The 26,516-nt window shown below is 33.5% G+C and overlaps 1 long non-coding RNA gene across 2 annotated transcripts; it reads right to left on the bottom strand.

Moving 5' to 3' along the window:
• Nucleotides 1-3,426: 3,426 nt before the first annotated feature.
• Nucleotides 3,427-24,723, bottom strand: LOC125912330 (uncharacterized). Of its 2 annotated transcripts, none has more exons than XR_007454673.1 (3): nucleotides 24,686-24,723; nucleotides 3,988-4,054; nucleotides 3,427-3,564 (listed from the first exon to the last, which is right to left on the bottom strand). It is a non-coding gene; the product is annotated as an uncharacterized LOC125912330 (long non-coding RNA). The 2 variants fall into 2 exon arrangements; XR_007454672.1 differs by lacking the exon at nucleotides 24,686-24,723 and adding an exon at nucleotides 19,597-19,734.
• Nucleotides 24,724-26,516: the final 1,793 nt, after the last annotated feature.

Here is a 26,516-nt window from a genome sequence, read left to right as displayed (position 1 = left end):
GTGATAATGCTACTATGAACATAGGGGTGCAGATAACCCTTCAGGATCGAATTTCAGTTCTTTAGGGTATATACTCAGAAGCTCTATTTTTAACTTTTTGAGGAACCTACATACTATTTCCCACAGCAGCTGCACCATTTTACATTTTATCACACTCTAATTTCTTCACATTCTCACCATCTTTCATTTTTTTAATAATAGTCATTCTAACATTCTAACAGGTATAGGTGGTAACTCATGGTTTTGATCTGCATTTCCCTGATAATTAGTGATATTGAGCATCTATCCATATATCTATTGGGCATTTGTATGCCTTCTTTGGAGACATGTCCTGTGCTATTTTTTATATAAAATTATATTTATTTATTTGAGAGAGAGAGAGAGAGAGAGAGAGAGAGAGAGTCATCCTCCCTCCACACTGCTAGTGTGGAGCCTGATGTGAAGCTCAAACTCACAAACTGCCAGGCCATGACTTGAACCTTGGACGCTTAACCAACTGAGCCACCCAGGCACCCCTCCTATGCTATTTTTTAATCAGGTTATTCGTTTTTTTCCTCTATTGAGTTGTATGAATTCCTTATACATTTTGTATATTATTCCGTTATCAGATATTTAGTTTGCAAATGTTTTCTCCCTTTCTGTGGGTTGCCTTTTTACTCTCTGATTTTTCCTATGCTGTGCATAAGCCTTTTAGTTTGATATAGTTCCACTTGTCTAATTTTGCTTTTGTTGCTTGTGTTTTTGGTGTCATAGACAAGAGATCATCTTCAAACCAACATCCTGAAGTTTTCTCCTATGCTTTCTTGTAGAAATTTTATAGTTTCTTATCTTTCATTAATTCTTTAATCCATTTTGAGTTGATTTTTGTTTGTTGTCTAAAATAAAGGCCCAGTTTCATTCTTTTGCATGTGGCTCTCTAGTTTTCCCAACAGCATTTATTGAAGAGACTACCTTTTCTTTCATCCTTCTTTTTCAGGATTATTTTGGCCACTGTCTTTTGTGTTTCCATAAAGATTTTATAATTGTTTTTTCTATTTCTGTGAAAAATACACTTAGGATTTTGACAGAGACTGCATTGAGCCTGTAGATTGCTTTAGGTAATATAGACAATTTAGCAACACTAATTCTTCCAATCTATAATCATGGAATATCTTTCCATTTATTTTTATCTTCAATTTCTTTCATCATTATCTTACACTTTTTAGTGTACAAATCTTTCACTCCTTGGCCAAATTTATTACTATTTTATTGTTTTTGATTCTATTGTAAATGAGATTGATTGTTTTCTTAATTTCTCTTTGTAACAGTTCGTTGTTGGTGTATAAAAATACATACTATATCAGTGTGTATATATATATATATATATATATATATATATATATATATATATTTACTGATTTTGTATCCTGCAACATTAATGCAATTATTTATTAGTCTTAATATTATTTGGTGAACTCTTTAGGGCTTTTGGTATATAATACATTATCTGCAAATAAAGACAATTTTACTCTTTCCTTTGTGATTTGGATGCCTTTTTTCCCCTGCTTAATTTCTCTTGCTAGGATTTATAATACTATGTTGAATAAGAAGCAAGGGCAGGCATCCTTGCCTTGTTCCTGTTCTTGAAGGAAAAGCTTTCAGATTTCCACTGTTAGCTGTGGGCTTTTTATATATGGTCTTTACTGTATTCAGGTATATTCTCTTAATACCTAGGTGCTTCTAGGTTTGGTGCATAAATATTTCCAAATGTTACGTCTTCTTGTTGTATTGACCTCTTTATCATTATTTGAGGATTTGTCTCTTATTACAGTCTTTGTCTTAAAGTATATTTTCTCTGAAATAAGTATAGCTATCTCAGCTTTATTTTAGCTTCTATTTCCACGCAATATATTTTTTCTACCCTTCCCTTTCAGTCTATGTCTTTAAAGCTGAAGTGAGTCTCTTATCGGCTACATATACTTGCATTCTGCTTTTTCATCCATTCGGCCACTCTATATCTTTCTATTGGAGAATTAATCCATTTACATATAAGGTAATTGTTGATTGGTATAGACTTAATATTGCCATTTACTTCATTGTTTTCTGGCTGTTTTATAATTCCTTTATTCCTTTCTTCCTCTCTTCCAGTATGATTTGATGGGTTTCTGTAATGGTATGCTTAGATTCCTTTCTCTTTTTCTTTTGTCAATCTATTATTAGCTTTTGTTTTTTGGTTACCAGGATTCTTACATAAAATGTCTTAGAGTGATTACAGTCTATTTTAAGATGATAATTTAGAATTCATTTTAAAGCTCTACATTTTTATTCTACTCTGCCATATTTTATATTTTAGGAAAGTTTTCACCCATTATTACTTCAAATAAGCTTTCTACCCCTTTCTCTTTCTCTTTTATTTCTGAGACTTCTATTATGAGAATATTGGTTATCCCATCTCAAGCTATCCTCTTTGTCATTCTTTTCCTTTTTGTTCTGATTGGATGATTTTGCCTGCCTTATCCTTAAGTTTGCTGATCCTTTTATTTGCTTCATCTAGTCTGCTACTGAATCCCTCTATTAAATTTCTCAGTGCAGTTATTGCGATTTTTAGCTCTGTGATATCCATTTGGTATTTTCTTATATTTTCTATCTTTGTTGAAATTCTCACTTTGTTCATTCATTTCTCCCAATCTCAGTGAGCATCTTTATGATCATTATTTTGAACTCTTTAATAGATAAATCACTTAGTTCTGTTTTATTAAGTTCTTTTTTATTTCTTATTGTTTCATTCAGAATATGTTCCTCTGTTTCTTCATTTTCCTTGATTTTCTGGAAATGATTCCTTGATTTTCTGGATTTCTTTCACAAGGAGCAATGATTATATGTAGCTATTGATTCAGTGTGTCTATGTGAGAAGGTAGGTTCAGGAGGCTCCTACATTGCCATCTGGGTGAGAACTCTTTATTATTTTATTTTATTTTATTTTATTTTATTTTATTTTATTTTTATTTTATTTTACAGAGAGAGAGAGAGAGAGAGAGAGAGAGAGCAGAGGAGGGGAAGAGGAAGAGAGAGAGAAAGAGAGAGAGAATCCCATGCAGGTTCTACTTCTATCATGAAGCCCAATGTGGGGCTCAATCCCACCACCCTGAGACCATGACTTGAGCCAAAATTAAGAGTCATCTGCTCAACTGACTGATCCGTCCAGGCACTCCTATATTTTTATTTATTATTACTACTTATCTTATAATATGATGGGAAAAGCTGTCGCTTCTAGCCAAGATGAAATAACAGGATCTGAATTTGTGCTTATGGTTGAAATATTTTTTAAAAATAGACTAAACATGTGAAACAATAGTTTCAAGTTATTTAACATTGTTGTCACATGAAGAATAGTGTTCCCAGACAGATGGGAATCAAATGTAGCAAGATGTATAATTGTCCCTGTTTATTACCTTCAGAGAGTTTTCAGGCCACTGAGAATAAAGGGAGAAGCTGGGCAGAACTTGGAGATTGTTGAGTTGAGAGTATGGAGCTGGAAGTCCAGGAAGTCTGAAGTGGCTATGTTTTGCAGGGCAGTGTAGCAGTCTAGAGAGAGATGCACAAAGAGAAAGCTCTGAAGATATGCAGAGGATCCTGGTCAAGTCTTCAACTGAATACTGGTCAACCCATGCCTATGAGGGAACTTCTAAGGGCTAATAGGGAAAGGTGGGTCTGGGACCTAAATGAATAAGAAGGATCTCCAAAGTTTATATCTGTTCATGGTCCTGATTCTGTAGTTTCAAGAATGGGCACAATTAGATCTAAAATAAATGCTTCTCTAGTTCCTTTAAACAAAACCTGAAGCAAAATCAGAATTATCAAGCTGTTATGAATTAACTTCATCCAATAACAAATCTCAATAATATACATAGACAAATTACTGATAAAAAATATGCATAAAGTAAATATGGATACAAAAGAACCATCACCAACATATTCATATTGAGTGACAACTGATCAAAAAATTACCTGCAATGCAAAGTAGCATAAAATGTGATCCATTATGAAGAGAAACGTCAATTGGTGGAAAGTGACTCTGAAATAACATATATGATAGTATTAGAAAAAATGGCATTCAATTAGCTATTACAACTCTATTCCTTGTATTCAACAAGGTACAGGAAAGACTACATGTATTAAATAAAAAATTAAATATTAGACACATGAAACTTCTGGATATGGAAATTAGTGACTGAGATGAAAGATAGACTATAGAGAAACAAGTGAGGATTAAAAAATAGATGGAAAATTAATGAAATTGAAGACATAGCAGTAGAAAGTACATAAAATGAAACAGAGGGGTAGAAAAGACTGGAAAGAGAAAGAAGAGAGCATCAGTTAACTGTAAGACAACTTTAAAGATACATATAATGTGGGTCCCAAAGAGGGGAAGAGCAGGAAATATTTGAGGAAATATGGTCAAAATTTTCCCCAAATTCATGAAAACTACAAACCCACAGCTCTAAGGTCAAACAATACCAAGGAATAAAAACATGAAACATGAAGGCAACTGAATAAAGACACATACTATAATAAAATTGCTTAAAACTGGAGAAAAAGAACAGTAGAATGAAATGGGTTTTTTAAATTTCCTTTTTATGTTTTCAGCTTCTGTCATGAGATATTTACATAATGAAAAAAATGATCTTTTACATATGGCTAAATATGATAGACAACTCACAATAATTTATGATTATCTCTTTTCTGAGCACTTTTCAGACGCTTAGAACTAATTAACACCTCCCTTTCAGTGAGGCGCACACAGTAAAATAAGCTATAATACACTGTAATTGGCCATTAGTGCCTAGTATCAGCTCACTGTAGGAGTTCATGGTTTGAGAGGCATCATGTGAGTTCATGCCCGAGAACTTGATGTGCTAGCCATTTGTGGTTTTGTTAATGTGCACAAAATCACCAAACAGCCAGTCGCCATGATAAGTGGAAAAGGTAGGAAACTGTAAGTTGGGTATGCAAATTACGTATGCAAAATAGAGGCTGAGCCATTCTGCCTAAAGAGAGTACGCATAGGAGACTAAAACCTTTTACTACAGTTTTCCAAGAAAGGTTTGATGAACATATAGCTAACTCAACGTATTTTTGGACTTTACCACCCACATCATGAAGATGATGTCCATATCCAAATGAAAATCTTAGGACAATATTTTTCTGAAGAAGCACCTGCATTTCCTTCAAATTTAGTTGTTAATATAAGGTAACTGGACATGAAGATGATGATTTAATGCCTAAAGCTATAAGAAGAATGTTAACGAATCACTCACTCTTTGATGTATGACTTTTCATTTATTTTGAATGTATGTTCTTCTAAATCAATTTCACTCATTTTTAATCTCAAGAAATCTTTGGAGCATACAAAAAGTAAAGCAGCTCCTAGAAAAAGGCATATAAATATTATTTATATTAAACTTGCAGTCAAACAAAATGCTTTTATTTTGCAGACAGAAATATAAGAAAGGAATGAACATTAAAAAGTATTTGACAATGGTAAAATAAAGACTTTAACTATAACAAATAAAATGGTTTACAAACTTATTGGAAAAATATAAAATCCAAAATTATTTTGAATCAATAAGACCATAATAGAAACACAGTTATAGTCTTATTATTGAAGCTATTTTGAATAATTGATCATTTGTATAAATTCTAGTCTTGTCTTTTGTAATACCTGTGACATTATCATATATCAAATATAATTTATCAAATATAATAGACATATACCAAATATATTATTTAAAAATCCTATACCAGTTGTGCTTCTATGATGATCATGTAATTTTAGTTTATTGGCCATTTTTTTTCCTCACCCTGAACTTTTGCAATAGCTTCCAGGAAGTTCAAGTAAAATTCAATTGCATATCTAACTTAAACATTTTAAATTTAATAGCATATAATAAATCACTTTACTCAGATTTTGTTATATCTATGTTTCTGTTTCTATGCTAATGTGTATGAAAGAGTGCCTATCATGGGTTCTTAATTATAAAAAACTTAATTTTGAAATTTTTGTTTATGTTTTTTATCTGATCTGGGCTCCAGAAAAATCACTATAAAAATCACTTGTTATATGTTATTATGGAGGAATTTGGGTATCCTCCGTTTCAGAGATCATGACATTTTTTTTTACTTCAGAATTATATTAGGATTAAGTTTGAAGTCCTGATTTCCTATGAGATATTTTTTCCTATTCAGAGCTTTGACTGTGACAATCTTACATATCTCCTATTGGAGATAATAGGCCAAGTTTTTCAGGCATCCTTTCACTAAGGATTCTGAATTTATTAGTCTCAGTTCATGTGAGCTTGAAATATGTTATCTTTCCCTACATGGACACTAAAACCCAAACTTGCTTTCAGACTTGTATTTCCTCTGAAATAACATATTTATTCTCATAACACAGTAGTTATAAAGTAGAAATATAGAGAAAATGGTCATTTATAGGAAAATTGGCTTTCTTCATTTCACAATTAGGCTTAAATTGTTTTCAACCTTTGTTTTCCAAAGTCCGTATCTCCCTTTTGTTATGTTATTTTTCTGTTTTTGTTAGATGTTAATAAAAAAAAAATTCTATTCAAACTCTATCCAAGTGGAAAATTTGATTAATTTAAAAATTGTGCAAAGACAATGTAATTAGAGACCTAGACAGTTTCTAAATAGCTTTCAGTTCCCTCCCACACAACAGGACATAAACCAGAAAATCATTTTGACTTTGATTTATAGCCTAATCTTTCTTCTAAGAATATTAACATTTCATTGTTTCCAAAAATCCAAATGTGGAAAGGCACAAAATGTGATTATATGCTATATGGGCATCAATTTACACTTACGACACTAAGAGAATTATGTGTATATTATCAACTCATCACGTAAGTCAGGTTGAAGAATTCTTTGTGCTATGAGAAGGCTTTTCTCAGATCCCTGCCCCTTCTTTAAGCATTTTCTCAATTCTAAGACAATACAGATATGTTAGAAATATAAATATGTGAAAAAAGAAATGATTATTTGGAGTTAAGCTAAAGCATGCTGAGAGGGCAAGTTACCTGTCTGGACTAAATGCATCTCCCCAAAGTTCATGTCAAAATCCTACCACCACTGTGATGATATTAACAGGTGGGGCCTTATGGTGGTAATTAGGATTAGATGAAGTTATAAGAGTAGAGCCCTAGTGAATGAGATTAGTGCCCTTATAAAAGTTACTAGAGAGCTTGATTCTTACCTCTTTCTGCCCTGTGAAGATAGGAGAAGTTGGCAGTATGCACAGATGGGCATGTTACATATTGTGTGCGTGTGTGTGTGTGTGTGTGTGTGTGTGTGTATGTGTGTACACATATATATGAGAGAGAGAAATAAAAGACACTTTAAACTTTCTATAACTGAATATGTAATTATATAGATGTTCATAAGTGTGTATGTGTGTGAGTATATTCTAGAAAGCATTTTAAAATAGTTATATTAGTTTATTTGTGGTCTAAAAATAATGATTATGGTAATCATTTGACTGTTTTCATGTGTTAAGCACTTGCTTGCAATTTCTCTAAACATTCCGAGTGTTGCATAATTTAATCTTAAAAACAACCCCAGACTCTTAACATTTCCTACCTGACCTAATATAACTTGACCACTGAGTTTGTCTTCCAATTATTGCTATATGCCAATTTTCTGGGAAGTTACCGAAGTGTAAGCTATGGGTTTCCTCACTTGTACAACCTCCTGCCAGTGTTGTGTGGGTCTCCAGCAGTGCATTTTAACATTTTAATGTCTTTTAAAAAATAATTTGGCAAAAGAGAGATATTTTAAGAGTAGAAAGTTAGGACTACCGTCTTTTCTTCTCTGACTTTCCCTCCAAACAATTTTCCCTGCTGGTAGTGATGGAATGGCCATGGGAATTTTTGGAATTTTTGGAATATTTGACTCACCAATTCTCTCGATAAAATTTGGCCGTTCCAATAATATGGCATGCTACCTTGTTAATATGAGGAAACTGACTGAGAAACAAGTGTACAAGTGATAAAACTCCAATAACTATCAATTAAGTCAAGTATATAGTGTAATAGGAATTTGATCACACAATTCAACGTTATGTAGTCAAAATTTTAAATGCTCCTGATCATGTCTTAATATAAATTTTTGTATGTTTCATAATTATCATTTATACCAAAATTTGAATGTGAATGGAAGGAATTATCCAAATAGAAACTAAAAGCATAAACAGGCAAAAAAAGTTATCAAAAACTTCTAAATATCAAAAGTGTCTCTTTTTATAAAGCAATGGAACTAAAAAAATCTCATGTTCAAAATTACAAAGGTAAAGGAAAACATCATGATAGTCAAGAAACTACAGATAATGAAATGATAATGAACAGCAGAAAAGCAAATGATCAGGATGCACCCAAACTGGAAAATTATAAGCAGACTGAAGATGAAAATTAATATAAAGACAGATATTAACTGGCTGATCAAGAGTACATGTGAAGGTGAAGAACTTAATTCTATGTATCCTTTGAGGTGTATAACAATTCTTTTATCATGACTATTTAAAAAAGCAATGATTTCATGGAAAGCCAGTATTTTTAACATGTTATCCCACTTATATTTACAGAGAGCCAAACCAAACAGCTATGTTTAAACGCATGATTTTAATTTTTTTGTTTTTTTAATGTTTCATTTATTTTTGAGAGAGAGAAAGAGAGAGAGTGAATATGAGTGGGGGAGGGGCAGAGAGAGGGAGGCACAGAATCCGAAGCAGGCTCCAGGCTCTGAGCTGTCAGCACAGAGCCCAACGCTAGGCTTGAACTAATGAACTGCAAGATCATGACTTGAGCCAAATTTGGAAGCCCAACTGACTGAGTCAGCCAGGCGCCCCAAATGCATGATTTTTAATAATAATAGTCAAGTATATCAGCTCTTCACTAGCATTTTTTCAAAACCACGTTTGAATATATTGTTTGGATGGCAATTTTTTTCAACAAGAAAGATATTACTTACATTTGATGGGCTTACAGACTGGATAAATATATGAAAAATCCTAAAACATCTTGAGGATGCCACAGAGCACAAAGCTATGTTTATTTGTGTTATATGGAAAAACATTTGTGGTATTATGAGTTTTTAAATCTAGAATATTTTTCAATCTAATTAAATATTTACTTTGCTTTTAAATTTGTTTGTTTATTTGTTTGTTTTTGAGAGTGCCAGTAGAGGAAGGATGCCGAGGGAGGGAGAGAGAGAGAGAGAGAGACAGAGGACGCATCCCAAGCAGGTTCCATGCTCAGTGCAGTGATGAAGAGCTCAATCCCACAACCCTCAGATCATGACCTGAGCCGAAATCAAGATTGAATGCTCAACCAATTGAGCCACCCAGGTGTCCCAATATTCACTTTCTTATGTAATTTGTTCTTATAATTTTTTTTGCAATTCTTAAGAGAACTGCCCCAAATTATTTAATTGTTAGGCCTCATTAAACCAGGGTCTGCCCTTTCTCAGCTCTAAGCATGCTTACCATCCTTAATCACTTTTGTCAACTGCTAGTTTTCTTGCTTTTTCTCATACATGATAATCATAGTTCCACCTCAGGGAATTTACACTTGCTGTTTCCCTTTCTCCTCCACTAAACTAATTTTCTAATGGCTGTATGTACAGCTCAGTGTCCACTTTGTTTAGAGAGCTGCTCAAGCATCACTTCCTCAGAGAGGCTTTTTCTGATTGTCCAACCAAAAAAGTAGCTTCCATAAATTTCTCTTTATTTTCTCTGCATTGTTTTTCTTCACAACATTGTTATTATTTACATATTGCATCATAATCTGTTAATTTACTTTTTTAGGGCTAATATAAATTCTATATTATAAATATAATACAAATAAAATGTTAAATAAATAAAACATAAATATAAATTACATACATTTTTGTGTATTTCATTCACTCTATGAGCTTATAACAGTGCTTGGCACATAGCCACTACTCAGTAAAAATTTGTTAAACAAATGCTTGAACACATTATTACACTGTTGTAAAAATAGAAACTAAAGGTTAGAGTGACCTATAATTTTTTAATCTATTAATCTTACTTCCCTCTGCTTTGTTTATTTTTTATTATTAAAGTGCAATTGACACTAAAAATTATATTAGTTTCAGGTGTACAACATACTGATTCAGCAATTCTATACATTACCCAGTGTTCATTACCATTGGTCACCATGCCAGGTTATTAAGCTTATTACTGACTATATTCCCTATGCTGGACTTATCATCTCCATGATTTATTTATTTTATAACTCAAAGTTTCTACCTTTTAATTCTCTTTATCTATTTTTTCCATCTCCCTACCCGTCACCAATCTGGAAACCAGCAGTTTATTCTTTGTATTTATAAGTCTGTTTCTTTTTTTTCTTTGTTGTTGATTTGTTTTATTTCTTAGATTGCACATGTAAGTGGAATCATATGGGATTATCTTTCTCTGTGTGACTTATTTCACTTAGCATAATACCCTCTAGATCTTCCATGTTGTCACAAATGGCAAGAACTCGTTCTTTTTTAAGCTGATTAATATTCCATTATATATATATAGTATACTATAGTGTATATATATATATATAGTATATAGTATATTATATATATATACACTATATATATAGTATATAGTATATAGTATATATATATAATATATTATATATATAGTATACTATAGTATACTATACATAGTATAGTATAGTATATACATAGTATAGTATATACATGTATATAGTATACATGTATAGTATATAGTATACTATAGTATACTATACATTATACTACTATATATATAGTATATATATATATAGTATACTATATACTACTATATATAGTATAGTATACTATATACTATATAGTACTATATATACAATATATAAATATACAAATATACGACATATAGTATAGTATACTATACTATATATAGTATATATATATATATAATGTATATATATAGTATATATATATGTATTCCATTATAATGGAATATATAGTGTGTGTGTGTGTATATATATATATATATATATCACATTCTTCTTTATCCATTCATCTATTTATGAGCATTTTGGCTACTTCCATATCTTGGCTATTGTAAATAATGCTACAATAAAAATAAGGATGCATTATTTCTTTCAAATTAGTATTTTCATTTCCCTTGGGTAAATTCTCAGTAGAAGAATTACTGGATGATATGGTATTTCTATTTTTAATTTTTTGAGGAGTCTATATACTGTTTTCCATAGTGGTTACACCAATTAACCAGTTACATTCCCAACATCAGTGTATGAAGGTATTTGTCCTCCCATATCTTGCCAATACTTGTTATTTCTTATCTTTGTTATTCTAGCCATTCTGACAGGTGTGAGGTGATATCTTCTTTTGAGTTTGATAGGAATTTCCCTGATGATTAGTGATATTGAGCATTTTTCAAGTGTCTCTTGGCCATTTGTATGTCTTCTTTGGAAAATTGTGTATTATGGTCCTCTGTAATTGGATTATTTGTATTTTGGGTGTTGAGTTGTGTAAGTTCTTTATATACTTTGTATATTAATCCATTATCAGATATATCATTTGAAGTTATATTCTCCTTTTCAGCCAGTTGCTTTTTTGTTTTGTTGATGGTTTCCTTTGCTGTCCAAAAGCTTTTTATTTTGGTGTAGTCTCACCAAATTTTGCCTTTTTTTTTTTTTTTTTTGCTTTTGTTTCTCTTGCACAACTTATAATTTTAAAAGCTGTAAAATGATAGAGTTAAAATTCACAGTCAGATTATTTTTTTGGACTCTTAAGATCAGTTTGTAGCCACAAAACATCTTTTTACCTTAAAAAATCCTTTAAAAATAGGCTCAACTTTGAAAAGTGAAATACATATTGTTCCTAAATTTTTAAGGCTTGACATTTAATATTCAAGATTTAAAAGTGCAATAAAATATTAAAAGATGAAAAAGTAATTTAAAATAAAAGTTAGCTTAGGCTTTCAAGGGAAAGTCTGATATCATAGTGCAGTGGTAGTCATTTATTGCTACAGCAACCTGTGAAAAAGCCACTCTATAATGACATCTTAATTTACAAAAGCAACTCTTAAAAGGGCACAATAAATATAATGTTAAAGGTAATACAAAATCCACCAAAGAGGAAATACACTGAGCAAATGAACATATGGGAAACTTTTAACCATCTTATTAATTAAGGAAATGTAAGATTACAATGCTAAATAAAGCATTTAACGCATTTAAAGTAGCAGTTTATAAAAATCACATTTCCGTGAACTGCTGGTATCCATGTAATAGAATTAACAATATGAACTATCTTTGATCTAATTAATCTAGAAATCATGAAAAAGAATTATCAAAGCTGTTCATGCAGAAAATGCACATTTTAATAAATAGTATATTAGTAAATACCTAAGAAAAACATAAAATTTTGAGTCATGTTAGAAAATTAATGAAGTTATCCTATATGTGAATGAGTGTTTCAAAGACACCAAACTGCAAAATTTGTTTTAAATTTATTATAGTGCTTGCAGGTGATTGAAACAAAGCATAAGCAAATACTTTCTGAAAGAACCAAGGTTCAACCTGGATTTCAAAGTGTCCCCACAGATAAAGTTCCTGGAAAAAATGAGATCACAATTTTAAATTAAAAAAACAAAAACAAAAACAAAAACAAAAACAAAAAACAAAAAACACACCTCACACATAAATAAGGCACTGTCTGTGACAATCAACAGAACACATCAGGAAAAGGCGTTAGGTCTTGAAATAGTCTGCCACAAAATATTGAATAAATATGTTGTCATGTTTAAAACTAGAAAGTGAGTTTGCAAACAGGAGATAATAAACTACCAAATAAATTTGGAAATAACCTGGAAATTGTTTGTATATATATTTTTAAACAAAAACTAAATGGAATCAGCAATACACATTTTAAAAATGAAGCCATATACATGATGTTATTTATAATAATATCAAAATTATTAAATATCTAGGAGTAAATATTATGATAAATGTATAAGACCTGTATATGGAAAAAATATATATTGAATAATATTGGAGAAGAAATACAAATAGAAGTATATATCGTTCCCCTAGATTTGGGGACTCAATTTTTAAAGTGTTATTTCTCTGCAAATTAACTTATTGATTCACTGACATAAAAATTACAACAGGTAGCTTAACAAGCTGAAATGTATAAGGAAATACAAAGAATCAATGATAGTCACAATGCTCTTGAAAAGTAAACTAAGTTGGAGTTATTCAACAGTTACCAAGAGTACAGATATACAGTGTGTAAGTTATTGTGATTATAGGGCTAAAGGTAGAAGTATAGACCAGTGGATGAAGTGGAGTATACAAAAACAGAATGACACATATCTAATCTCTAGGCTTAAGGAAAATATATCATTGCAAACTGGAGGAAAAATGATCTCCTCAAAACATGATGAGGGGTTAGTTGCATACTCATGTTTTACAATGTTCCAGGTTGATTACAGATATAAACATTAGAGATAAAACCAATAAACCTTCTAGAGTTAAAATTAAGAATTCTTGCTTAAAAGGCATCAATTACAGTGAGAAAAGGGAAGCCAAAGAATGTGAGAACATATTTGTAATATTATAAATGACAAGAGGCTTCAGTAAAAGAAAACAAAACAAAAGGACAGATAATGCAATGGAAAATGTCAAGAAAACTAAATAGACCTTTTGCAGAGGATGTCCAAATAGCTAGTAAACATACAAAAATGTGACTTAGTGTCATCATTGGGGAAATGCAAACTATAACCACATGGGACACTATTACAAATGAGACTAGATGACAAACATTCAAAAGGCTGACTGACAATGCCAGTGTTCTCAAGTATCTGAAAGACAAAAGAATGCTCAATAACCACTAGCAAAGGGTATAAATCGGTACAGTTGTTACCAGTGGAGTTCTCAGTCCTTGGATTCCCCAGGAGATGATTTATAAGATTTCCATGGGGATCCATGCTGGAATAAAGACAGTCAGAAGGAAAGTAGCAAGCACAAAGCAGTTTGTTAAAGTACACTCTCAAGGTTGGAGAATGGGTAGGTTCCCAGAGGTGGAACCGGCCCCTAGATTGTTTTGGAATTCGATATTAATGGGTTTCTCTGGGATGGGAAGAGCTGGGAAGTACACTGGGGTGGTCTCTAATGGAGGTTGCTTCCAATCATTTGGGTGAACTACTCCCACAAACCTATAAAGTTTGTACTGGAACCATCAAGGCAGCCTTTCTCTCTGGTGGGGGAAGGGGGCTATAACTGCAATGCAAACGTATTATAATGTAATGAGTATAGGGTTTGCCCTCGGGCAGAGGTGGAGGAGGAGAAGACAAGCTCCATAGTTATAGCTCTGGATCTGTCAGCCCCAAGGTCTTGGAAGCCTTAAGGTTGGGATGTTGTGCCCAGGGGTTTTTAATGTACAGCTTATCTATCACTGTCTTTGCCTCCAGCTCATGTCTCTATAATTCCCCTTCAAGGACTTGGGACTCTGCCTCCAGCATTCCTTCCACTGCTCAGGTCTAGTGTCTACCTAACACAATGACTTCAGAAAATTATTTGTCAATATCTGCTTTTGGACCCAGCAAACCTTTGCTCTTAGATCTTTGCTCAAAAGAAATGTCTACCCCTTGCAGCAAAAGATGGGTACAATGCTTATCTATAATACAGAAATTCTGAAAATAAATCCCATCAATAGTAAAATGTGTTGTAGGACAGGTAAATGAGGGTATACTTACACATAGGAAATATTATATAGCAATAAAAATAATAAACCACAGATACAAGCTAAAATGTAGATAAATCTCATAAATATTTTCACTGAAAAAAGCCTGATACAAAAATATTTTGTAAGATTCAATTTTTTTTTTTTATACAACTTCAAAATAGTCATTTTGAAATAGTATTAAAGATGGGGAGGAAGAAGGTGAGTATATGGGAAGGGGAAGGAAAAGGACTTCTTAGTGAGGCAAAGTTACGTGTTTCAACCTAGTTGTTAGTTGTGTCTTTTTATTCATTTTGTAATAATTTATTGAGCTGCATGCTTAGGGTTTTTTGTTTTGTTTTGTTTACTTTTTCTAATGTAAGTTATACTCTAATTAGTTAGCAGCTATAACAACAAAGTCAGAAAGCATATAAGTAACTGGAAATTATGTTTTAATAAATTATCCAGAATGCAGCATATAACAGTAAATGTGTATAAATTATTTAAAAAACAATATTGACTAAGATCCAAGGTTAATAATGCATTTATAGGTTAAAATAAGATTAAATTGTAGCATCTGGGTGGCTCAGTCAGTTGAGCATATGACTCTTCATTTCAGTTCAAGTCATGATCTCATGGTTCATGGGATCAAGCCCCACTTGGTTCCACACAGTTCAGAGTCGGCTTGGGTCTCTCCCTCTCTCTCTCTCTCTCTCTCTCTCTCTCTCCCCCTCCCCGACTCAGACTCTGTGTTTCTCAAAAAAAAAAAAAAAAAAAAAGATTAAATGTAGATAAAGTATCAAGATTCCAGTTTGTGGAAGGGACCAACAAACAATGGTCCTGGTACCAGCTAGGCGTCCCAGAATTCAAGTCATTTCTGACTCTGTCTGACACCCTGAAATAGCATCAGATTCCAGAGGTTAAGGATTCAGTTCTACAAGACTGCCCTCACCGTACCCCTTTGCCACTTCGGACATCAGCCACAAGCCCGATCATCTGTAGATTAGAAGTTCCAACAATCCCCTCTTTGAACTTCAAAGCTAGTCACTCACAAGTTTAGGTTGTTATCTGTACTTCTGACTGGCTATGAATCAGAGGTTTCCATGGCCCTCTCTTACTGACTGATCATTTTGCTAAGACAGCTCACAGAACTCAAGAGAAACATTTTACTTCCTAGGCCACTGGTTTATAAAGGGTGTAACTTAGGAGCAGCCAGATGGAAGAGATGCAAAGGGCAAGGCAAGAGAAGAGGATGCAGAGCTTTCTTGACCTCTCCCAGGTGTGTCACTCTCCTGGAATGTCCTTGTGTTCACAGCCCAGAAGCTCTCTGAAACCCTTCTTTGAGGTTTTTAGGGAGACTTCATTACAGAGTCACGATGGATTAAACCATTGGCCATTGGCACTTGATTCAACCTCCAAACTCTCCCCTCCTCAGAGGTCAGAAGGGTGGGACTGAAAGTTCTAACCCTCTGATCAAATGATTGATTCTCCTGGCAACCAGCCCTCCATCCTCTGTGAGGTCAAAGGTCACCCATTAACATAACAAAAGACTTTTGTTGGTCTCCTCTCAGGAAATTACTGGGGTTTTAGGAGCTCTGTACCAGAAAAAGAGATGAAGACCTAATATATATTTCTTATTATGAATTAAAATATCACACTAGATATGTTATAGCATCCGCATTAATCTGGAGGGGCAATTAGTTTTATCGGGCTTCAGATTGTTGTTGGTTAGAAAGAGGAAGAAACTATTTACATTTGGGCTTGGGCAGATTAATTCCTTACTTCTGGCTCACTGGAGGAATCTAAGGGAATCTCAAGAAAAGATCTCATAGGCACATGCTTTCTAATAGAAATATCCTCTACGGAAACCTTTAGGGGAAGAGGGGAACACCTCAGTAAAATGGATGAATCAAAGAATGGGGTTTCTCTTCAGCAAAGTCTCACAGATGGAAACTTCAGCCTTTATCACAAGGAGTGTAGCCCAGAACAAGAACTCAGAGTTGTCCTGACCTGAGGCAAAGGGACTGGAGTCTTCATACTCGCCCATCTGTCAGGAATTCGTCTAGGAATGCCCAGGTGTTTGCAAAGCCCTAGGTACTTTTGTGTCTTTCCTAGGTGCAAGGGAAGCAGTTTCCAGCAGCCCGAAGACAGTGCTCCAACAAAGAGCTGCAATTGCTCCCAATGGAAATGAAAGGCAGCAGGGATGGGGTGGATTGTGACACAAGAGCAGCTTCAGTGAGAGGATTTGGGAGAACACTGATATTTATTACAGTCCACTCTCATCTCACCTTCCATTTGCTCCAACCTGTCACAAATTTTTCCAGAGGGCTCTTCAAAATACATTTTGTAAAATGTCAAAAGGAGGTTGGAGAGAAAAGCTGTACTACAGTTTGCTGTAGTAGTCCTCAAGGCTAAAACTGATATTCAATACCTCCCTCCTCTACCACTTTTCCTAGATTACTTCCCATCTTCACTAATACCTCTACTTTGTACATCACTCCTTACTTTCACTAGTACCAAGTGCTTTCCCTGGGGACTGACTCATAGAATCATGTGCCCTTCTCAGACTGTGGTTGCTGTAATTTCCCATTCACAGTTGAGAACAGACATGGGAATCCCTGAGAGATGTCCCAGTGATCCAGTGATTCCTTTTTTTTTTTTCAACTTTACTTATTTATTTTTGAGAGACAGGGAGAGACAGCACGAGTAGGGGAGGGGCAGAGAGAGAGAGAGAGACACAGAATCAGAAGCAGGCTCCAGGCTCCGAGCTGTCAGCACAGAGCCCAATGTGGGGCTCGAACCCACAAACCGTGAGATCATGACCTGAGCCGAAGTTGGACACTCAATCGACTGAGCCACCCAGGCGCCCCTAATAATGACAACATTTTTAAATTAAATTAAATATTTATTTCTGCTAATATAGGCTCATTTTGGAAATTTGAATAATTTTTCTTTTGAAATATAGAAAATTTCAATTAAAAAAACTAATGGAACAATAATAAACATTAAAAGAACATATACTTTATCTAACATTTACCTACAACTGGAGAAATTATAGATATAAGTGTAAGCCAAGTAGTATTTTTATTTATTCTAATACCTGTAGGTTTCTGGGTTTTCTCTCGTGTAATTGTGGATGCATATTATAAAAGTCTAAAATTATGTAGCTTAATTTTGTTTTCTCTTAGAGTAACGAAGCTATGCTTTTTTTTTTGCTTTGTATAATAAATTTCATTTACATGTTAATCTGTATTTTCCAAGAAAAAAGCTGTAAACAGAAGATATAGACAATACATTTCAAGTCTAAAACAGACTAAATATACAAAATGAAGATAATTTAATTGCATTTCCAACATTCTTATGGACATTTATTAACCTTACCTATCATATTTTCTTAATAATAAATTATAGATGCATATATAATGGTGTGAGACCATAATTCTAAACTGAATATGAATATAGCAGGACAATGAATTATCAAAGATACCTCATTTTGGCCCTTGTATTACATAGACTTGTTACTGTTTCTCTCATTTATACAACTTCCTGAGTTACTAGCGCCATTATTCAATGAGTTATTAAAACGTGCATCATTATTTAACACTGCATTTTCTCAGTGAGTGATGCAGATAAAAGCATAACAGCATTCTGTCTCAGAGTAGTATCAGTACAGTAATTAAAAATTAAGGTGGTCCCCAAAGAGACAGTTTCAATCCTTAATACCCTAGAAGGTCAGAAATACATAGAATCTTTAAGCTAGAGAAAAGCTTTGATGAGATCTTCTGTAATAAACTCATTGAATATTGAATGGAATATTTTAAAAAATTAAGAGAGATTGACTTCCTCAAGATTCTGTTTATAGTGTCTGAAATAGAGCTAGCACTAAAGTTTATGACAGTAGCATCAGATAATCCTTCGACCTAATGACAAGTTTTAGTTATTTCTAGACAGATGATTTACAAAAGTCCTGTAATTAGTTCTAAGGTTCTCTTAAAGCTACAAGTTTTTAAGTGGTCTGGGATAATACTACCAAACATAGTATATACAAGAAGAATCAAGCTTTACCAAAAAGAAAAAAAAAACAAAGAATAGTAACACTTAATAGAAAGTAGGTTCCTACTGATATTTAACCTTACAAAAATCTAAGTTTAATCTACTATCCTATTGCTCCAGATCTGCCGTTCAGTCTTTGAAAACATTCCATCCCTATATTTTATACTGGATATTTTCATACAATAATTTTGTGAACTGTTTATTTTATTTATTCTATCAGTATTTATTAAGTCATTCACCTAATTTTAAATTACTTTTATTACATGTAAGTGCATACAAAATCACATTCACAAAATTTGTGTAAGACATACATAATTACAATGAAATTAACACATATTTATTTATGCAATATCCAGCTCAAGAAATGGAGCATTATAATAAATTTATATCCCTTTTTGTCTTTCTTGATCCTATCATCTTCTTCCCCCTCTACAGAGACAACCACTACCCTGAATTTTGTTTTTATGGTTTTCCTCTTTATTATAGTTTTATTTACATATGTCTTTGTAATCCATACATTATTATTTTGTGTTTTTCATACCGAAGGGTCTATTGTGAATCTATCCTTTTGCCACATGTTTTTTATTTCCATGGGATTATATTCCTGACAATTACTCATATTAACACATAGAGATATCATTATACATTTTCACTGCAGTATAATATTCTACTCTATACATACAATTAATTTATTACATGTGAGAACTTTACCTCAATTAATTACTATATCATTCTTAGATATTAAATAGGTCAATGTATATTTGATTATTTTAAATAGGTAAATACATTTGATGAATGCAGTGAATGGTTTTCTGAAGAACACACAGCAGTATAATGACTCTGAAAAAAAGAGAATAATTAGGATTGAAGTAAAAATACAGTGCACTTTATTCCAAAGTGCTTCTTTTATGCTATGTACTCTAAGTATTGAACCACACAACAATTCCCACAATATACTTTTTTTTTTTTTTTTTCTTTCTGGGCCTCTCCCTGTTATGTTGCCTATGCCGTGTAAGTCATTGCCCCAGGCTTGTTCATGTGAAGATCTCCCAGTTAACTTTCATTTTATGCACAAAATTTTAATTTAATGTTTTTTTAATTTTCTTTTTATTTTTGAGAGACAGAGAGAGACAGAGCATGAGCTGGGGAGGGGCAGAGAGAGAGAGGGAGGCACAGAACCAGAAGTAGATTCCAGGCTCCAGGCTGTCAGCACAGAGCCCAACACAGGGCTCCAACTCACAAATGGTGAGATCTTGACCTGAGCCCAAGCTGGATGCTTAACTGACTGAGCCATCCACGCGCCCCCACAAAATTTTAATTTAAGCTTTATTTTGTTTTTAATGTTTATTTATTTTGAGAGGGAGAGTGTATGCACAGGCAAGCAGGGGAGGGGCAGAGAGAGAGAGAGAGAGAGAGAGAGAGTCCCTAGCAGGCCCCACGCTGCCCCACAGCCAAGGCAGGGCTTGATCTCACAAACCATGGGATCGTCACTTGAGCGGAAATCAAGAGTCGGATGCCTACCTTACTAAGCCACTCAGGCACCCTTAATTTAATTTTTCAATAACTGTACTCATTTTCTAAGATTTAGCATAGCTTAGTTTGGAGCTGCACATGTCTTTTATGATAGTAATAATACATTTTTAGTAATATTTATATTCTTAGAGAACCTTAAACAGTTCCAGTAGAAAACAGTTAATGCATATTCTTTACTGTTTAAAAATAATCTCTGAGTGCTGTGTAAGCTGTCCTGTGATAAACATCAGTATTCTCATGTGATTCCAAAATCTCTAATTTCCTAAATTAGTATACTTAAGATATAATATTCATTTATTTTTTCCCAAAATTTACCATAACATATATCATTATTTTGACTGGAAAAAACATAAAGGTTTCTTACAAATGTATAATATAGTTTCAATTGCCCTTGCTGTGTCTTAGTTTGGGGTTATTTCTTCCATTACCAGAATTTTTTGATGAATGTTCTACTTGTTAATATTTAAATTGTTTTTTCTGCTCCAGGGATGTAACACTCTTACAAATAACAAAGAGTAATAACACAAAGATAACAAGTTTATCTCAACTCTCTAACCTTTTCCTTTTTGTAATGATATCTACCCACTCTCTTGATAATTGCCCTGAAGATATTTTTATGCTGGTAAATGATAACTTTTCAAGATCCTCCTTAGAAAAAACTTTTTCAAAATTGTTTCCCCTTTCAAGTTCACTAACTCCATAATTGGCTGGTTGCTTTGACTTTGGCATTTTGCTCCACACTTACACAAAAGTTGGAAACCAATAATAATGTTTCCATTCAGTCTGACAGTTTCATATATAGACATTCTTTTTTCTTTGTTTCCTTGACTAACACTGCTTGTGGCCAATCATTTCATCTCAGTTATCTTTCTTCTAGTTTCTGTTTCTTTGTGATTTAATCTGTGATGAGGTTTGTCACTTTCCAGTCTTCAAAATCATGGTGACATTTCTTCCATCACCACATTCTCATTTTATTTATTCTTTATATTACTATAACAAAAAATCACATATTTACATGTTCTCTTTTAAATAATAGCTTGTAAAAGGTGACAGAAAAGCTCATCTCCAAAGCATCATTTAGAAAGAATTCTGCAGTTCATCCATCACTTCTTCATTGGTTATGTTCCTGGTTGGTCTTAAAGGTATTACAGCATTGTTTCTCCTTCACCCTAGACAGTTGTATTATGGATTCAGAGAAGGAGAGATTATATTCCCCACTAGGAATCAAGAAGTATGTGCCCGTAGGAAACAGAGCTGACCTCTCTCAACTAGAAATCTTTTCTCTTAAGAATTGCCTGTGTACCACTGTGGCTTGTTAAGCTGACTGCCATCCCTGAAATGCCTGTTCACAGAGGTTTCCAAGGATACACTAGTACAAACCTTTTCTTACATTAAAAGGGAGGTAATAATATCCATGCTGCAATAGCCTAAAAGCCACTGGTCTTTTAGAATATCCAACTTCCCCTGTATGAAATTACATTCCATCTGATTTTGAAATATTGTGTAGGTTTTCCTTTTTAAAGATAAATTTTCTTAGCAACTAAGTCATTCATTTTCCCCCACCCATGATTAGGGCTGAAGAGTAACAGTGAGAGAGGAGTACAGGTGACAATGTGCATGAGTCTTCATGTTCCTACTGCCACCACCAATTCCAAAGCTAAGTATCTTCAGTCAGTATCTTCACTGCTATTTTCCTTGAATCCATCAGGACTAAGATCATCATGATCTTATTCCTTGATTTTAACAATGAATGTAGCAAGTCCCTGAATCCCAGGTCATCTTTTGCTTCTCGTGCTCCCATCCTATCCCTTTGAAGCCCAGTACATCCTGATTCTGTCCCCTGCATTCACTGCACACTCAAACTTTAATCTTGCTCTCTATGCTAATTAGTGATTTCTTCTCTGAATTCCCCCTTAATTTGCCAGGTCTGTTAAAAACCTGCCCCCCTCTATCTGTATCTTCTATCAGGATGTTTTGTCCCCTGAAGCCCCCTGAAGATATGGCTGTTTCCTCTTCCTGTATCACTTGTTACAGTGGGCATCAGGTGTAGTAAGTGTCCTGTTAGCTCATTTTTGCTTTCTGAATGTTGTTCTTTCTTTATTTCTAAATTATCCAGTTTTGAATCTCATATCATTAGATGATATAAGTAACTATGCCTAACTGTTCTTACTAACTAACTAACACTTGGATCATTTGTCCTTATTATTCAGGGATTTTTAGGTCCTCATTGTCACTATCTCCAACACTACTCTCATAAAAGTGCTGGGTACTTTCCAAAGGCACAGTGTAGATAAAGCTTCCATATCCTAGATTCTTGTTTCTTACACCCCCCTCCTCCAATGATCCAGTACTCTACATCAGCCTTATAGTTCTATGCTCATAAAGCTAGGCCTTTTCTTTCCAAAGATCTCAATCATTTCATAATCTACATCTCACTCCTGATAACCGTCTCCTATCTTTACAATTCACCCACTTCACAAACCTAACATTTCTCCCACCACACTAGTTCTGTTATCCAAAGCCCTGTCTTCTTTTCGTTATGCCATATCCTTTGACATCCTCACCCCCTTACTTACCTAGTTTAAATTCTGTGTTCAGTAATTAAAATAATTCCCTTCCATACACTTTTGACAACGTGGCCACCTTTCACTTTTGTTGTAGTTTTCTGGCAAAATCATAACACTAGTTAATTCCAGTTAACCCCCAGCTAAAACAAAGACAAAACTTCTCTGAGCACACTTTTGCCACCAAATAACACCCCATTTCATTACTTCCACCGATTATACTAATGTCTTTAATTCTTTTAGTCTCGTTTTCCAATCAAGATTCCCTAACAGGATTTTGCTGCCACCTCTCCACTGCAACTATTTTTATAAGCATAACCACAATCCACACACTGTCAGATTTAGCTTTTTGAGCACAAAACAACATTTTATCACTCCTTCAACAATGTTAAATTTCTTCTCTTACCTTGGAGGACTAGTTGGTCTTATTTTACTGATCTTTTTTGATTTTGTCTCCTCCTTCCCCCTTAGGCCTTTTTACATTGGAATATCTTGGATTTAAGTAAGTCCCTTGATTTTTTTTTTTTTTTCCTCCTGTCTATCTCTACACACCATCTTGGTGATTTTGCACATTCTTTTGTCCAAAGTTAGGTCTATAGTTGAGACAACTCTTATAAACCCCATAGTCAGATGTCAAGTTGTCTATCTGATATCTCCACTTGTGTATCTAATAGATTATCTAATTCAATATGTCCAAAATTAAGTGGCTTCCCATCTCCAAAACCTTAGTTCAAATTGTCTATCTGAATCTGCCTTCCGGTTACTCAAACCTAACCTAGGAACAAATCTGATTCTCTCTTTCACAATCCATGTTCCCTTTGTCATGAAATCTTGTTGACTTTAATTATGAAATATAACCAATTTATCCAGTCTTTTGTTTATGATTATTAATTTTTGTTTCTTGCTTAAAAACCTTTCTATATGTGGTAATGATATTCCCCTGTTTACTTGTAGAATATTTATTCTTTTTAGGTCTATAATCCATGTGGAATTGATTTTTATGGTGTGGGAAATGTTTTCAGTTTCTATTCACCACAAGACCCATGCAGGAATGTTCATACCATAATTAGTCATAAAAGCCCAAGTCTGAATATCATTAATAAATTAAGAAATGATCATATATTTATGCAGTGTAATATTATTTAGCAATGACATGGATGAACCTTCCAGATATAATTTTAAAATTTAAAAATGACACAAAATGCTGGGATGAACACTGGGTGTTGTATGTAAGCCAATTTGACAATAAATTATATTAAAAATAAAATAAAAATAAATAAATAAATAAGTAAATAAATAAAAATGACACAAAATAATATAAACTGTATGGTTTAGCCTACATACATATCGAAATAGGGAAAATTAATCTGTGTCAATAGATGACAAAATAGTGTCGTGATTGTTTTGAGGGGAGTGGTTTACTGGAAGAAGGAATGAAAGGGCTTTGTGAAATTCTGGAAATGTTTTACAACACAATCTAAGAGGTGTTAAGTAGATGTTTATATGTATTAAAATTCATCAAATATATACTTAAGATGACCTACTTTACCAGATGTTTGCTATACTTGAATAAAAACTATATTTCTATTTCTATTTCTACACCTAGGCATCCGTCTTTCTACTGCATCTATTTCTCCAGCTCTGGTCCTATTAGCAAACTCTTTCCTAGATAACTATGCTGTGGTAGGGAAAATAATACCCCTCCCCAAAGACATCAACTTCCTAATCCCCCAAATCTGTTCTTTTGTTACCTTCATGGCAGAAAAGACTTTGAATACCTTATTAAATTAAGGATCTTGAGATGGAGAGATCATCCTGGATTATGTGGGGAAGTCCAATGTAATCACAAGGGTTATAAGAGGGAATAGGAGGGTCAGGGTCACAGAAAGAGATGTAATAATGGAAGCAGAGGTCAGAGTGATGCCGTTGCTTGTAAAGGGGCTACAAACCAAGAAATATAGCCAGACTCTAAAAGCTGGAAAAGATAAGAAATAGATTCTCCCCTAGAGCCTTCAGAAAGAATGCAGTCCTTATAATACATTGATCTTAGCCCAGTGAAACTGATTTAGAATTTTTAACCTCCAGAACTGTAACAGAATAAATTTGTGTTGTTTTAAGACACTGTTTGTATTAATTTGTTACAATAGAAACTTAATATACCTTCAAAGATGAAAACATATATTTACTTTTATATCTATGAAGTTCATGTTCTTTTTTTTTTTAAGTTTATTTATTTATTTTGAGGGTGGTGGGGGAGAGGCAGAGAGAGAGGGAGAGAGAGAAACCCAAGCAGGCTCACTTTTAGCGCAGAGCCTGATTCAGGACTTGATCTCATGAAATGTGAGATCATGACCTGAGTCAAAATCAAGAGTCAGGTGCTTAATCAGCTGAGCCACTCAGCCTGCCCTGAAGTTCCTGTTCAACACAAATGTCAGAGGAGTTCTTTTTACACATAAGTAAGATCATGTCTAAGCTATGTATAAGTAAGCTTCTCAGTTGAGAATTCTGCCATTGTTTCCCATTTCACTCAGAGTAAAAGTTAAAGTCCTTAAATTATGTGATCTCTTACTTTTCTGATTTCCTCTCTTGCTATCTCTCATCCAACCACTATGAGTCCCTTCCTATTTTTCAAATACAGCAGTCACACTTTATTTAAGGGTTTGTTTTCTACTTATATTTTCTCCCTGGTACAATATGTAGATAAATACCTTATCTCCTTCAATTATTTGTTGATTTTCACCTTTTCAGTGAGAATTCTGTGGAATTGCTCCTTCCCTCACCCATTGTCTTTCCCTGATCATTCCATGCTCTAAATTTTGGTTTGTTTTATTTTTCCATTGTAATGTTTATAATATTATGGCCTAATATAACAGTATCCATTTATTATGCTTCTTTTTCATCGTCTGTGTAGCCAGATAGAATATGAATTCCATAAAAGCAGCGATTTTTGTCTTCGAAGTAACATAAGTGCTTACAACAAATATTTGACTTACAGTAGATGCTCAACACTTTTTGATAAACAAAAACATTTATTGAGGGTTATCTTTGTGGTAGGTACTGTATCATGTGGTATATTTAAAGGAGCAAATAAAATAAGTAGAGTGTCTATCTTTACTGAAGCAAAACAGGGAAGAAAAGGCAATTAATCAAATGATACAAAATATGATATATGAGGCCAAATATATTACATGAATATATGGAAAGTCAGCTAATTGTTTTTTGGGCATCCGTGAGGATTGCCTCGAGGAGGAATATGCAACATGAAAAATGAATGGATATTTGCAAGATGAAAGATGACAGGATGAGGCAGTGGAAAGTATTTCAGGCACATCAAAAATAAGTGCATGAGAATGAAAATGAGATAAAGCATGTCTGAAGTCACTAAATTTGGTGAATATAGATTGAAAAGAGAGGTCACTGATGAATTATGATGAAAACATGAGGAATGTTCATACCATGTAAAAAATTTTTAGGCCAGATATAATGATTTGGGTATTTATCTAAAAGCAACAGGGACACATTGAATGGTTTTCAGCAGGGTAGTGAAATGATCAAACAGCTGTTAAAGAAAGATAACTCTGACTACAATGTAGAGGATAAGTTTAAGAA

This window comes from Panthera uncia, assembly GCF_023721935.1.
Source record: "Panthera uncia isolate 11264 chromosome C1 unlocalized genomic scaffold, Puncia_PCG_1.0 HiC_scaffold_4, whole genome shotgun sequence".
NCBI classification, from domain to species: domain Eukaryota; kingdom Metazoa; phylum Chordata; class Mammalia; order Carnivora; family Felidae; genus Panthera; species Panthera uncia.
Note: the sequence above shows the minus strand (reverse complement) of the source record. Positions and strands in the feature narration are given on the sequence as shown.